This window comes from Balaenoptera acutorostrata, chromosome 16 (genome assembly GCF_949987535.1).
Source record: "Balaenoptera acutorostrata chromosome 16, mBalAcu1.1, whole genome shotgun sequence".
NCBI classification, from domain to species: Eukaryota; Metazoa; Chordata; class Mammalia; order Artiodactyla; family Balaenopteridae; genus Balaenoptera; species Balaenoptera acutorostrata.
In genome coordinates, this window is record NC_080079.1 from 70575375 (window position 1) to 70589466 (window position 14092).

General features: G+C 66.3%; 14 pseudogenes; all 14 read right to left on the reverse strand.

The window, feature by feature from the left end:
* Positions 1-46: 46 nt before the first annotated feature.
* Positions 47-165, reverse strand: LOC130705106 (5S ribosomal RNA; annotated as a pseudogene).
* Positions 166-1075: 910 nt separating this feature from the next.
* On the reverse strand, positions 1076-1194 carry LOC130705357 (5S ribosomal RNA; annotated as a pseudogene).
* Positions 1195-2104: 910 nt separating this feature from the next.
* Positions 2105-2223, reverse strand: LOC130705101 (5S ribosomal RNA; annotated as a pseudogene).
* A 908-nt stretch (positions 2224-3131) lies between these two features.
* On the reverse strand, positions 3132-3250 carry LOC130705107 (5S ribosomal RNA; annotated as a pseudogene).
* A 910-nt stretch (positions 3251-4160) lies between these two features.
* Positions 4161-4279, reverse strand: LOC130705358 (5S ribosomal RNA; annotated as a pseudogene).
* A 910-nt stretch (positions 4280-5189) lies between these two features.
* Positions 5190-5308, reverse strand: LOC130705172 (5S ribosomal RNA; annotated as a pseudogene).
* Positions 5309-6216: 908 nt separating this feature from the next.
* Positions 6217-6335, reverse strand: LOC130705108 (5S ribosomal RNA; annotated as a pseudogene).
* Positions 6336-7245: 910 nt separating this feature from the next.
* On the reverse strand, positions 7246-7364 carry LOC130705359 (5S ribosomal RNA; annotated as a pseudogene).
* Positions 7365-8274: 910 nt separating this feature from the next.
* On the reverse strand, positions 8275-8393 carry LOC130705173 (5S ribosomal RNA; annotated as a pseudogene).
* Positions 8394-9301: 908 nt separating this feature from the next.
* On the reverse strand, positions 9302-9420 carry LOC130705092 (5S ribosomal RNA; annotated as a pseudogene).
* Positions 9421-10330: 910 nt separating this feature from the next.
* Positions 10331-10449, reverse strand: LOC130705360 (5S ribosomal RNA; annotated as a pseudogene).
* Positions 10450-11359: 910 nt separating this feature from the next.
* Positions 11360-11478, reverse strand: LOC130705174 (5S ribosomal RNA; annotated as a pseudogene).
* Positions 11479-12386: 908 nt separating this feature from the next.
* Positions 12387-12505, reverse strand: LOC130705219 (5S ribosomal RNA; annotated as a pseudogene).
* A 910-nt stretch (positions 12506-13415) lies between these two features.
* On the reverse strand, positions 13416-13534 carry LOC130705361 (5S ribosomal RNA; annotated as a pseudogene).
* Positions 13535-14092: the final 558 nt, after the last annotated feature.

Below are 14092 nucleotides of genomic sequence, written 5' to 3' on the forward strand. Positions count from 1 at the left end.
CTCGAGCACCGGCGACTACAAGAAAAGGCAGATCGGGAGGCAAAAAATACTCCAGCCTCTAGTATTCCCTGGTGGTCTCCCATCCAGGTAGTAAACAGAGCCGACCCTGCTTAGCTTCCGAGATCAGACGAGATGAGGTGCGTTTAGGGTGGTATGGCCGTAGAAGGCAGCGGGGGCCACGGGGTGCCTCTTGAGGCTCAGCTTAGCTGGTGCTGGCGAATTACCGCCAGTCCGGCGACCAGCCCTCTGCAGCAAGGCCCTGTGGCCCACCCAGGCAGGCGACAGCACGCCTCGGGGACCGGGGTTGGTGGAGTCTTGGACGACCTCGCAGCTCAGTTCTGGCGGGAACATCCAGGCACATAGGCGCTTGGCGAACCGCCCCAGATCCCGCTCGACGCTCACAAAGACGTGGCTCCGAAGGCTTAAGGGCCCGTGGTCCACGGTCCCTTGGGCATTCCCAACCCTGTCCACCCACACAGTAGTAGGTGCAGTCCAGCCGCGGCTGGGCCGGAACTCCTGCCTGAGGGAAGGTAGCCCAAAGCCACTGGGAGCCACCATTGATGCGGCACGGCCCATTGGACCCAGCAAGGCCACCCTTGCCCCCACGCCACCCACTGAGCACTGTTCCCAGCGCATGGTGGCCGGCCGGCCCGGAAAACCGGACCCGGCCCACGACCTCGCTCCCGCACGCAGCCATGGCGAAACAGCGGAGGGTGGGCTTTTTCCGGAGGGAGCTGTGGAGAGACACACAGGCAGACAGGTGGCTGCGGCGCGGATGGGCGCTGGCGGAGGTGGTCAGGTGCAGGACGAGGGCTTCGCGTGCCTCACGGCTGTCACCCGGGCCTGCGGTGGAGTCTGGGTCTGGGCCAGCCACCCCGAGAGCGGCTGGCGTGTGGCTGCCTAACAGGGCCGACTTCTGGCCGCATGTCCAGCCAGTGCGGCTGGGGGCGCCCATTCCGGCGCACGCTGTGTTGGGAGGGGCCTGAGGAGGTGAGGCCTGCGGCGGTGCCCGGCAGGGGAGGAGCCGGCCTCGGCCACGGGCGACTAAAGGAGAAGGTGGTGTGGGAGGGAAAAAAGCCTACAGCACCCGGTATTCCCATGTAGTCTCCCATCCAAGTATTAACCAGGCCTGATCCTGCTTAGCTTGTGAGATCAGATGAGATGGGATGCGCTCAGGGTTGTATGGCCATAGAAGGCAGCGGGGGCCACGGGGTGCCTCATGAGGCTCAGCTTCGTTGGTGCTGGTGTCTTATCGCCAGGCCGGTGGCCAGCCCTCTCCTGCACGGCCCTGCTGCCTGCCCAGGCAGGCGACAGGAGGCCTCGGGGACACGGAGGTGGCAGAGTCTTGGGCGACCTTGCAGCCCAGTTCTTGCGGGAACCTCCAGACCCGTAGGCGCTTGAGGCTCCGCCCCAGATCCCACTCGATGCTCACAAGGACGTGGCCTCTGAGGCTGGAGGGCCAGTGGCCTGCTGTCCTTTTGGCATTCCCCACTGTGTCCACCCACGCAGTGCTAGGCGCAGCCCGGCCAAGGCCGGGCCGGCCCTCCTGCCTGACGGCAGTGGGCCCAAAGCCAGTGGGAGCCACCATTGGGCCGCCACGGCCCCTTAGCCCCAGCAAAGCCACCCTTGCACCCACGCCAAAATCCACGCACCATTCCGGGTACTGGAGGTCAGCTGACCTGGAGAACTGGTCACGGCCCACGACCCCACTCCCGCCCCCTGCCATGGTGATACGGTGGAGGCTGGGCTTTTTCTGGAGGGAGCTGTGGAGAGACACACGGGCAGACAGGTGGCTGCGGCGCGGATGGGCGCTGCTGGTGTCGGCCAGGGGCAGGACCAGGGCCTCGGGGGCCTCACGATCTTCACCCGGGCCTACAGCGGACTCTGGGTCTGGGCCGGCCACCCCGGGAGAGGGTGGGGTGTGGCTGCCTTCCAGGGCCTCCTTCTGGCGGCATGTCCAGCCAGACGGGCGGGCTGGGCCCCCTCCAGCGCACGATGTGTTGGGAGAGGCTTGAGTAGATGAGGCCTGAAGTTGTGCCCGGCAGGAGCAGAGGAAGCCTCGAGCACCGGTGACTACAAGAAAAGGCAGATCGGGAGGCAAAAAATACTACAGCCTCTAGTATTCCCAGGTGGTCTCCCATCCAGGTAGTAAACAGAGCCGACCCTGCTTAGCTTCCAAGACCAGACGAGATGAGGTGCGTTTAGGGTGGTAAGGCCGTAGAAGGCAGCAGGGGCCACGGGGTGCCTCTTGAGGCTCAGCTTCGCTGGTGCTGGGGCTTGCCGACAGCCCGGTAGCCAACCCTCTCCAGCACGGCACAGCCGCCGCCAAGGCAGGTGACAGGAGTCCTCGGCGACCCGGGGTTGGCAGACTCGTGGGTGACCTCGCAGCTCAGGTCAGGCGGGACCCTCCAGGCCCATAGGCGCTTGGCCCTCCGCCCCAGATCCCGCTTGACGCTCACAACGACGTGGCCCCGGGGTCTTAAGGGCCCGTGGCCCGCGGTCCCTTGGGCATTGGCCACCCTGTCTGCCCACACAGTTCTAGGCGAAGCACGGCCGTGGCCGGGCCGGCCCTCCTGCCCGACGGCAGTTGGTCTGAAGCCACTGGGAGCCACCCTTGAGTCGGCACGACCCCTTAGACCCAACAAGGCCACCCTTTCCCCCACGACAACTGCCGAGCAAAGTTCCCTGCGCCTGGTGACCGGCCGGCCCAGAGAACCAGTCTGGCCCACGACCCCACTCCCGCCCCCTGCCATGGTGAAACGGTGGAGGCTGGGCTTTTTCTGGAGGGAGCTGTGGAGAGACACACGGGCAGACAGGTGGCTGCGGCGCGCATGGGCGCTGGTCGGGTCGGCCAGGGGCAGGTCGAGGGGCTCGCGGGCCTCACAATCTACACCCGGGCCTGCGGCGGAGTCTGGGTGCGGGCCGGCCACCCCGGGAGAGGGTGGGGTGTGGCTGCCTTCCAGCGCCTCCTTCTGGCGGCATGTCCAGCCAGACGGGCGGGCTGGGCCCCCTCCAGCGCACGCTGTGTTGGGATAGGCTTGAGTAGATGAGGCCTGCAGGCATGCCCGGTGGGAGCAGAGGAAGCCTCGAGCACCGGCGACTACAAGAAAAGGCAGATCGGGAGGCAAAAAATACTCCAGCCTCTAGTATTCCCTGGTGGTCTCCCATCCAGGTAGTAAACAGAGCCGACCCTGCTTAGCTTCCGAGATCAGACGAGATGAGGTGCGTTTAGGGTGGTATGGCCGTAGAAGGCAGCGGGGGCCACGGGGTGCCTCTTGAGGCTCAGCTTAGCTGGTGCTGGCGAATTACCGCCAGTCCGGCGACCAGCCCTCTGCAGCAAGGCCCTGTGGCCCACCCAGGCAGGCGACAGCACGCCTCGGGGTCCGGGGTTGGTGGAGTCTTGGACGACCTCGCAGCTCAGTTCTGGCGGGAACATCCAGGCACATAGGCGCTTGGCGAACCGCCCCAGATCCCGCTCGACGCTCACAAAGACGTGGCTCCGAAGGCTTAAGGGCCCATGGTCCACGGTCCCTTGGGCATTCCCAACCCTGTCCACCCACACAGTAGTAGGTGCAGTCCAGCCGCGGCTGGGCCGGAACTCCTGCCTGAGGGAAGGTAGCCCAAAGCCACTGGGAGCCACCATTGATGCGGCACGGCCCATTGGACCCAGCAAGGCCACCCTTGCCCCCACGCCACCCACTGAGCACTGTTCCCAGCGCATGGTGGCCGGCCGGCCCGGAAAACCGGACCCGGCCCACGACCTCGCTCCCGCACCCAGCCATGGCGAAACAGCGGAGGGTGGGCTTTTTCCGGAGGGAGCTGTGGAGAGACACACAGGCAGACAGGTGGCTGCGGCGCGGATGGGCGCTGGCGGAGGTGGTCAGGTGCAGGACGAGGGCTTCGTGTGCCTCACGGCTGTCACCCGGGCCTGCGGTGGAGTCTGGGTCTGGGCCAGCCACCCCGAGAGCGGCTGGCGTGTGGCTGCCTAACAGGGCCGACTTCTGGCCGCATGTCCAGCCAGTGCGGCTGGGGGCGCCCATTCCGGCGCACGCTGTGTTGGGAGGGGCCTGAGGAGGTGAGGCCTGCGGCGGTGCCCGGCAGGGGAGGAGCCGGCCTCGGCCACGGGCGACTAAAGGAGAAGGTGGTGTGGGAGGGAAAAAAGCCTACAGCACCCGGTATTCCCATGTAGTCTCCCATCCAAGTATTAACCAGGCCTGATCCTGCTTAGCTTGTGAGATCAGATGAGATGGGATGCGCTCAGGGTTGTATGGCCATAGAAGGCAGCGGGGGCCACGGGGTGCCTCATGAGGCTCAGCTTCGTTGGTGCTGGTGTCTTATCGCCAGGCCGGTGGCCAGCCCTCTCCTGCACGGCCCTGCTGCCTGCCCAGGCAGGCGACAGGAGGCCTCGGGGACACGGAGGTGGCAGAGTCTTGGGCGACCTTGCAGCCCAGTTCTTGCGGGAACCTCCAGACCCGTAGGCGCTTGAGGCTCCGCCCCAGATCCCACTCGATGCTCACAAGGACGTGGCCTCTGAGGCTGGAGGGCCAGTGGCCTGCTGTCCTTTTGGCATTCCCCACTGTGTCCACCCACGCAGTGCTAGGCGCAGCCCGGCCAAGGCCGGGCCGGCCCTCCTGCCTGACGGCAGTGGGCCCAAAGCCAGTGGGAGCCACCATTGGGCCGCCACGGCCCCTTAGCCCCAGCAAAGCCACCCTTGCACTCACGCCAAAATCCACGCACCATTCCGGGTACTGGAGGTCAGCTGACCTGGAGAACTGGTCACGGCCCACGACCCCACTCCCGCCCCCTGCCATGGTGATACGGTGGAGGCTGGGCTTTTTCTGGAGGGAGCTGTGGAGAGACACACGGGCAGACAGGTGGCTGTGGCGCGGATGGGCGCTGCTGGGGTCGGCCAGGGGCAGGACCAGGGCCTCGGGGGCCTCACGATCTTCACCCGGGCCTACAGCGGACTCTGGGTCTGGGCCGGCCACCCCGGGAGAGGGTGGGGTGTGGCTGCCTTCCAGGGCCTCCTTCTGGCGGCATGTCCAGCCAGACGGGCGGGCTGGGCCCCCTCCAGCGCACGATGTGTTGGGAGAGGCTTGAGTAGATGAGGCCTGAAGTTGTGCCCGGCAGGAGCAGAGGAAGCCTCGAGCACCGGCGACTACAAGAAAAGGCAGATCGGGAGGCAAAAAATACTACAGCATCTAGTATTCCCAGGTGGTCTCCCATCCAGGTAGTAAACAGAGCCGACCCTGCTTAGCTTCCAAGACCAGACGAGATGAGGTGCGTTTAGGGTGGTAAGGCCGTAGAAGGCAGCAGGGGCCACGGGGTGCCTCTTGAGGCTCAGCTTCGCTGGTGCTGGGGCTTGCCAACAGCCCGGTAGCCAACCCTCTCCAGCACGGCACAGCCGCCGCCAAGGCAGGTGACAGGAGTCCTCGGGGACCCGGGGTTGGCAGACTCGTGGGTGACCTCGCAGCTCAGGTCAGGCGGGACCCTCCAGGCCCATAGGCGCTTGGCCCTCCGCCCCAGATCCCGCTTGACGCTCACAATGACGTGGCCCCGGGGTCTTAAGGGCCCGTGGCCCGCGGTCCCTTGGGCATTGGCCACCCTGTCTGCCCACACAGTTCTAGGCAAAGCACGGCCGTGGCCGGGCCGGCCCTCCTGCCCGACGGCAGTTGGTCTGAAGCCACTGGGAGCCACCCTTGAGTCGGCACGACCCCTTAGACCCAACAAGGCCACCCTTTCCCCCACGACAACTGCCGAGCAAAGTTCCCTGCGCCTGGTGACCGGCCGGCCCAGAGAACCAGTCTGGCCCACGACCCCACTCCCGCCCCCTGCCATGGTGAAACGGTGGAGGCTGGGCTTTTTCTGGAGGGAGCTGTGGAGAGACACACGGGCAGACAGGTGGCTGCGGCGCGCATGGGCGCTGGTCGGGTCGGCCAGGGGCAGGTCGAGGGGCTCGCGGGCCTCACAATCTACACCCGGGCCTGCGGCGGAGTCTGGGTGCGGGCCGGCCACCCCGGGAGAGGGTGGGGTGTGGCTGCCTTCCAGCGCCTCCTTCTGGCGGCATGTCCAGCCAGACGGGCGGGCTGGGCCCCCTCCAGCGCACGCTGTGTTGGGATAGGCTTGAGAAGATGAGGCCTGCAGCCGTGCCCGGTGGGAGCAGAGGAAGCTTCGAGCACCGGCGACTACAAGAAAAGGCAGATCGGGAGGCAAAAAATACTCCAGCCTCTAGTATTCCCTGGTGGTCTCCCATCCAGGTAGTAAACAGAGCCGACCCTGCTTAGCTTCCGAGATCAGACGAGATGAGGTGCGTTTAGGGTGGTATGGCCGTAGAAGGCAGCGGGGGCCACGGGGTGCCTCTTGAGGCTCAGCTTAGCTGGTGCTGGCGAATTACCGCCAGTCCGGCGACCAGCCCTCTGCAGCAAGGCCCTGTGGCCCACCCAGGCTGGCGACAGCACGCCTCGGGGACCGGGGTTGGTGGAGTCTTGGACGACCTCGCAGCTCAGTTCTGGCGGGAACATCCAGGCACATAGGCGCTTGGCGAACCGCCCCAGATCCCGCTCGACGCTCACAAAGACGTGGCTCCGAAGGCTTAAGGGCCCGTGGTCCACGGTCCCTTGGGCATTCCCAACCCTGTCCACCCACACAGTAGTAGGTGCAGTCCAGCCGCGGCTGGGCCGGAACTCCTGCCTGAGGGAAGGTAGCCCAAAGCCACTGGGAGCCACCATTGATGCGGCACGGCCCATTGGACCCAGCAAGGCCACCCTTGCCCCCACGCCACCCACTGAGCACTGTTCCCAGCGCATGGTGGCCGGCCGGTCCGGAAAACCGGCCCCGGCCCACGACCTCGCTCCCGCACCCAGCCATGGCGAAACAGCGGAGGGTGGGCTTTTTCCGGAGGGAGCTGTGGAGAGACACACAGGCAGACAGGTGGCTGCGGCGCGGATGGGCGCTGGCGGAGGTGGTCAGGTGCAGGACGAGGGCTTCGCGTGCCTCACGGCTGTCACCCGGGCCTGCGGTGGAGTCTGGGTCTGGGCCAGCCACCCCGAGAGCGGCTGGCGTGTGGCTGCCTAACAGGGCCGACTTCTGGCCGCATGTCCAGCCAGTGCGGCTGGGGGCGCCCATTCCGGCGCACGCTGTGTTGGGAGGGGCCTGAGGAGGTGAGGCCTGCGGCGGTGCCCGGCAGGGGAGGAGCCGGCCTCGGCCACGGGCGACTAAAGGAGAAGGTGGTGTGGGAGGGAAAAAAGCCTACAGCACCCGGTATTCCCATGTAGTCTCCCATCCAAGTATTAACCAGGCCTGATCCTGCTTAGCTTGTGAGATCAGATGAGATGGGATGCGCTCAGGGTTGTATGGCCATAGAAGGCAGCGGGGGCCACGGGGTGCCTCATGAGGCTCAGCTTCGTTGGTGCTGGTGTCTTATCGCCAGGCCGGTGGCCAGCCCTCTCCTGCACGGCCCTGCTGCCTGCCCAGGCAGGCGACAGGAGGCCTCGGGGACACGGAGGTGGCAGAGTCTTGGGCGACCTTGCAGCCCAGTTCTTGCGGGAACCTCCAGACCCGTAGGCGCTTGAGGCTCCGCCCCAGATCCCACTCGATGCTCACAAGGACGTGGCCTCTGAGGCTGGAGGGCCAGTGGCCTGCTGTCCTTTTGGCATTCCCCACTGTGTCCACCCACGCAGTGCTAGGCGCAGCCCGGCCAAGGCCGGGCCGGCCCTCCTGCCTGACGGCAGTGGGCCCAAAGCCAGTGGGAGCCACCATTGGGCCGCCACGGCCCCTTAGCCCCAGCAAAGCCACCCTTGCACCCACGCCAAAATCCACGCACCATTCTGGGTACTGGAGGTCAGCTGACCTGGAGAACTGGTCACGGCCCACGACCCCACTCCCGCCCCCTGCCATGGTGATACGGTGAAGGCTGGGCTTTTTCTGGAGGGAGCTTTGGAGAGACACACGGGCAGACAGGTGGCTGCGGCGCGGATGGGCGCCGCTGGGGTCGGCCAGGGGCAGGACCAGGGCCTCGGGGGCCTCACGATCTTCACCCGGGCCTACAGCGGACTCTGGGTCTGGGCCGGCCACCCCGGGAGAGGGTGGGGTGTGGCTGCCTTCCAGGGCCTCCTTCTGGCGGCATGTCCAGCCAGACGGGCGGGCTGGGCCCCCTCCAGCGCACGATGTGTTGGGAGAGGCTTGAGTAGATGAGGCCTGAAGTTGTGCCCGGCAGGAGCAGAGGAAGCCTCGAGCACCGGCGACTACAAGAAAAGGCAGATCGGGAGGCAAAAAATACTACAGCATCTAGTATTCCCAGGTGGTCTCCCATCCAGGTAGTAAACAGAGCCGACCCTGCTTAGCTTCCAAGACCAGACGAGATGAGGTGCGTTTAGGGTGGTAAGGCCGTAGAAGGCAGCAGGGGCCACGGGGTGCCTCTTGAGGCTCAGCTTCGCTGGTGCTGGGGCTTGCCAACAGCCCGGTAGCCAACCCTCTCCAGCACGGCACAGCCGCCGCCAAGGCAGGTGACAGGAGTCCTCGGGGACCCGGGGTTGGCAGACTCGTGGGTGACCTCGCAGCTCAGGTCAGGCGGGACCCTCCAGGCCCATAGGCGCTTGGCCCTCCGCCCCAGATCCCGCTTGACGCTCACAACGACGTGGCCCCGGGGTCTTAAGGGCCCGTGGCCCGCGGTCCCTTGGGCATTGGCCACCCTGTCTGCCCACACAGTTCTAGGCAAAGCACGGCCGTGGCCGGGCCGGCCCTCCTGCCCGACGGCAGTTGGTCTGAAGCCACTGGGAGCCACCCTTGAGTCGGCACGACCCCTTAGACCCAACAAGGCCACCCTTTCCCCCACGACAACTGCCGAGCAAAGTTCCCTGCGCCTGGTGACCGGCCGGCCCAGAGAACCAGTCTGGCCCACGACCCCACTCCCGCCCCCTGCCATGGTGAAACGGTGGAGGCTGGGCTTTTTCTGGAGGGAGCTGTGGAGAGACACACGGGCAGACAGGTGGCTGCGGCGCGCATGGGCGCTGGTCGGGTCGGCCAGGGGCAGGTCGAGGGGCTCGCGGGCCTCACAATCTACACCCGGGCCTGCGGCGGAGTCTGGGTGCGGGCCGGCCACCCCGGGAGAGGGTGGGGTGTGGCTGCCTTCCAGCGCCTCCTTCTGGCGGCATGTCCAGCCAGACGGGCGGGCTGGGCCCCCTCCAGCGCACGCTGTGTTGGGAGAGGCTTGAGAAGATGAGGCCTGCAGCCGTGCCCGGTGGGAGCAGAGGAAGCCTCGAGCACCGGCGACTACAAGGAAAGGCAGATCGGGAGGCAAAAAATACTCCAGCCTCTAGTATTCCCTGGTGGTCTCCCATCCAGGTAGTAAACAGAGCCGACCCTACTTAGCTTCCGAGATCAGACGAGATGAGGTGCGTTTAGGGTGGTATGGCCGTAGAAGGCAGCGGGGGCCACGGGGTGCCTCTTGAGGCTCAGCTTAGCTGGTGCTGGCGAATTACCGCCAGTCCGGCGACCAGCCCTCTGCAGCAAGGCCCTGTGGCCCACCCAGGCTGGCGACAGCACGCTTCGGGAACCGGGGTTGGTGGAGTCTTGGACGACCTCGCAGCTCAGTTCTGGCGGGAACATCCAGGCACATAGACGCTTGGCGAACCGCCCCAGATCCCGCTCGACGCTCACAAACACGTGGCTCCGAAGGCTTAAGGGCCCGTGGTCCACGGTCCCTTGGGCATTCCCAACCCTGTCCACCCACACAGTAGTAGGTGCAGTCCAGCCGCGGCTGGGCCGGAACTCCTGCCTGAGGGAAGGTAGCCCAAAGCCACTGGGAGCCACCATTGATGCGGCACGGCCCATTGGACCCAGCAAGGCCACCCTTGCCCCCACGCCACCCACTGAGCACTGTTCCCAGCGCATGGTGGCCGGCCGGCCCGGAAAACCGGCCCCGGCCCACGACCTCGCTCCCGCACCCAGCCATGGCGAAACAGCGGAGGGTGGGCTTTTTCCGGAGGGAGCTGTGGAGAGACACACAGGCAGACAGGTGGCTGCGGCGCGGATGGGCGCTGGCGGAGGTGGTCAGGTGCAGGACGAGGGCTTCGCGTGCCTCACGGCTGTCACCCGGGCCTGCGGTGGAGTCTGGGTCTGGGCCAGCCACCCCGAGAGCGGCTGGCGTGTGGCTGCCTAACAGGGCCGACTTCTGGCCGCATGTCCAGCCAGTGCGGCTGGGGGCGCCCATTCCGGCGCACGCTGTGTTGGGAGGGGCCTGAGGAGGTGAGGCCTGCGGCGGTGCCCGGCAGGGGAGGAGCCGGCCTCGGCCACGGGCGACTAAAGGAGAAGGTGGTGTGGGAGGGAAAAAAGCCTACAGCACCCGGTATTCCCATGTAGTCTCCCATCCAAGTATTAACCAGGCCTGATCCTGCTTAGCTTGTGAGATCAGATGAGATGGGATGCGCTCAGGGTTGTATGGCCATAGAAGGCAGCGGGGGCCACGGGGTGCCTCATGAGGCTCAGCTTCGTTGGTGCTGGTGTCTTATCGCCAGGCCGGTGGCCAGCCCTCTCCTGCACGGCCCTGCTGCCTGCCCAGGCAGGCGACAGGAGGCCTCGGGGACACGGAGGTGGCAGAGTCTTGGGCGACCTTGCAGCCCAGTTCTTGCGGGAACCTCCAGACCCGTAGGCGCTTGAGGCTCCGCCCCAGATCCCACTCGATGCTCACAAGGACGTGGCCTCTGAGGCTGGAGGGCCAGTGGCCTGCTGTCCTTTTGGCATTCCCCACTGTGTCCACCCACGCAGTGCTAGGCGCAGCCCGGCCAAGGCCGGGCCGGCCCTCCTGCCTGACGGCAGTGGGCCCAAAGCCAGTGGGAGCCACCATTGGGCCGCCACGGCCCCTTAGCCCCAGCAAAGCCACCCTTGCACCCACGCCAAAATCCACGCACCATTCCGGGTACTGGAGGTCAGCTGACCTGGAGAACTGGTCACGGCCCACGACCCCACTCCCGCCCCCTGCCATGGTGATACGGTGGAGGCTGGGCTTTTTCTGGAGGGAGCTTTGGAGAGACACACGGGCAGACAGGTGGCTGCGGCGCGGATGGGCGCTGCTGGGGTCGGCCAGGGGCAGGACCAGGGCCTCGCGGGCCTCACGATCTTCACCCGGGCCTACAGCGGACTCTGGGTCTGGGCCGGCCACCCCGGGAGAGGGTGGGGTGTGGCTGCCTTCCAGGGCCTCCTTCTGGCGGCATGTCCAGCCAGACGGGCGGGCTGGGCCCCCTCCAGCGCACGATGTGTTGGGAGAGGCTTGAGTAGATGAGGCCTGAAGTTGTGCCCGGCAGGAGCAGAGGAAGCCTCGAGCACCGGCGACTACAAGAAAAGGCAGATCGGGAGGCAAAAAATACTACAGCATCTAGTATTCCCAGGTGGTCTCCCATCCAGGTAGTAAACAGAGCCGACCCTGCTTAGCTTCCAAGACCAGACGAGATGAGGTGCGTTTAGGGTGGTAAGGCCGTAGAAGGCAGCAGGGGCCACGGGGTGCCTCTTGAGGCTCAGCTTCGCTGGTGCTGGGGCTTGCCGACAGCCCGGTAGCCAACCCTCTCCAGCACGGCACAGCCGCCGCCAAGGCAGGTGACAGGAGTCCTCGGGGACCCGGGGTTGGCAGACTCGTGGGTGACCTCGCAGCTCAGGTCAGGCGGGACCCTCCAGGCCCATAGGCGCTTGGCCCTCCGCCCCAGATCCCGCTTGACGCTCACAACGACGTGGCCCCGGGGTCTTAAGGGCCCGTGGCCCGCGGTCCCTTGGGCATTGGCCACCCTGTCTGCCCACACAGTTCTAGGCGAAGCACGGCCGTGGCCGGGCCGGCCCTCCTGCCCGACGGCAGTTGGTCTGAAGCCACTGGGAGCCACCCTTGAGTCGGCACGACCCCTTAGACCCAACAAGGCCACCCTTTCCCCCACGACAACTGCCGAGCAAAGTTCTCTGCGCCTGGTGACCGGCCGGCCCAGAGAACCAGTCTGGCCCACGACCCCACTCCCGCCCCCTGCCATGGTGAAACGGTGGAGGCTGGGCTTTTTCTGGAGGGAGCTGTGGAGAGACACACGGGCAGACAGGTGGCTGCGGCGCGCATGGGCGCTGGTCGGGTCGGCCAGCGGCAGGTCGAGGGGCTCGCGGGCCTCACAATCTACACCCGGGCCTGCGGCGGAGTCTGGGTGCGGGCCGGCCACCCCGGGAGAGGGTGGGGTGTGGCTGCCTTCCAGCGCCTCCTTCTGGCGGCATGTCCAGCCAGACGGGCGGGCTGGGCCCCCTCCAGCGCACGCTGTGTTGGGAGAGGCTTGAGAAGATGAGGCCTGCAGCCGTGCCCGGTGGGAGCAGAGGAAGCCTCGAGCACCGGCGACTACAAGGAAAGGCAGATCGGGAGGCAAAAAATACTCCAGCCTCTAGTATTCCCTGGTGGTCTCCCATCCAGGTAGTAAACAGAGCCGACCCTACTTAGCTTCCGAGATCAGACAAGATGAGGTGCGTTTAGGGTGGTATGGCCGTAGAAGGCAGCGGGGGCCACGGGGTGCCTCTTGAGGCTCAGCTTAGCTGGTGCTGGCGAATTACCGCCAGTCCGGCGACCAGCCCTCTGCAGCAAGGCCCTGTGGCCCACCCAGGCTGGCGACAGCACGCTTCGGGAACCGGGGTTGGTGGAGTCTTGGACGACCTCGCAGCTCAGTTCTGGCGGGAACATCCAGGCACATAGACGCTTGGCGAACCGCCCCAGATCCCGCTCGACGCTCACAAACACGTGGCTCCGAAGGCTTAAGGGCCCGTGGTCCACGGTCCCTTGGGCATTCCCAACCCTGTCCACCCACACAGTAGTAGGTGCAGTCCAGCCGCGGCTGGGCCGGAACTCCTGCCTGAGGAAAGGTAGCCCAAAGCCACTGGGAGCCACCATTGATGCGGCACGGCCCATTGGACCCAGCAAGGCCACCCTTGCCCCCACGCCACCCACTGAGCACTGTTCCCAGCGCATGGTGGCCGGCCGGCCCGGAAAACCGGACCCGGCCCACGACCTCGCTCCCACACCCAGCCATGGCGAAACAGCGGAGGGTGGGCTTTTTCCGGAGGGAGCTGTGGAGAGACACACAGGCAGACAGGTGGCTGCGGCGCGGATGGGCGCTGGCGGAGGTGGTCAGGTGCAGGACGAGGGCTTCGCGTGCCTCACGGCTGTCACCCGGGCCTGCGGTGGAGTCTGGGTCTGGGCCAGCCACCCCGAGAGCGGCTGGCGTGTGGCTGCCTAACAGGGCCGACTTCTGGCCGCATGTCCAGCCAGTGCGGCTGGGGGCGCCCATTCCGGCGCACGCTGTGTTGGGAGGGGCCTGAGGAGGTGAGGCCTGCGGCGGTGCCCGGCAGGGGAGGAGCCGGCCTCGGCCACGGGCGACTAAAGGAGAAGGTGGTGTGGGAGGGAAAAAAGCCTACAGCACCCGGTATTCCCATGTAGTCTCCCATCCAAGTATTAACCAGGCCTGATCCTGCTTAGCTTGTGAGATCAGATGAGATGGGATGCGCTCAGGGTTGTATGGCCATAGAAGGCAGCGGGGGCCACGGGGTGCCTCATGAGGCTCAGCTTCGTTGGTGCTGGTGTCTTATCGCCAGGCCGGTGGCCAGCCCTCTCCTGCACGGCCCTGCTGCCTGCCCAGGCAGGCGACTGGAGGCCTCGGGGACACGGAGGTGGCAGAGTCTTGGGCGACCTTGCAGCCCAGTTCTTGCGGGAACCTCCAGACCCGTAGGCGCTTGAGGCTCCGCCCCAGATCCCACTCGATGCTCACAAGGACGTGGCCTCTGAGGCTGGAGGGCCAGTGGCCTGCTGTCCTTTTGGCATTCCCCACTGTGTCCACCCACGCAGTGCTAGGCGCAGCCCGGCCAAGGCCGGGCCGGCCCTCCTGCCTGACGGCAGTGGGCCCAAAGCCAGTGGGAGCCACCATTGGGCCGCCACGGCCCCTTAGCCCCAGCAAAGCCACCCTTGCACCCACGCCAAAATCCACGCACCATTCCGGGTACTGGAGGTCAGCTGACCTGGAGAACTGGTCACGGCCCACGACCCCACTCCCGCCCCCTGCCATGGTGATACGGTGGAGGCTGGGCTTTT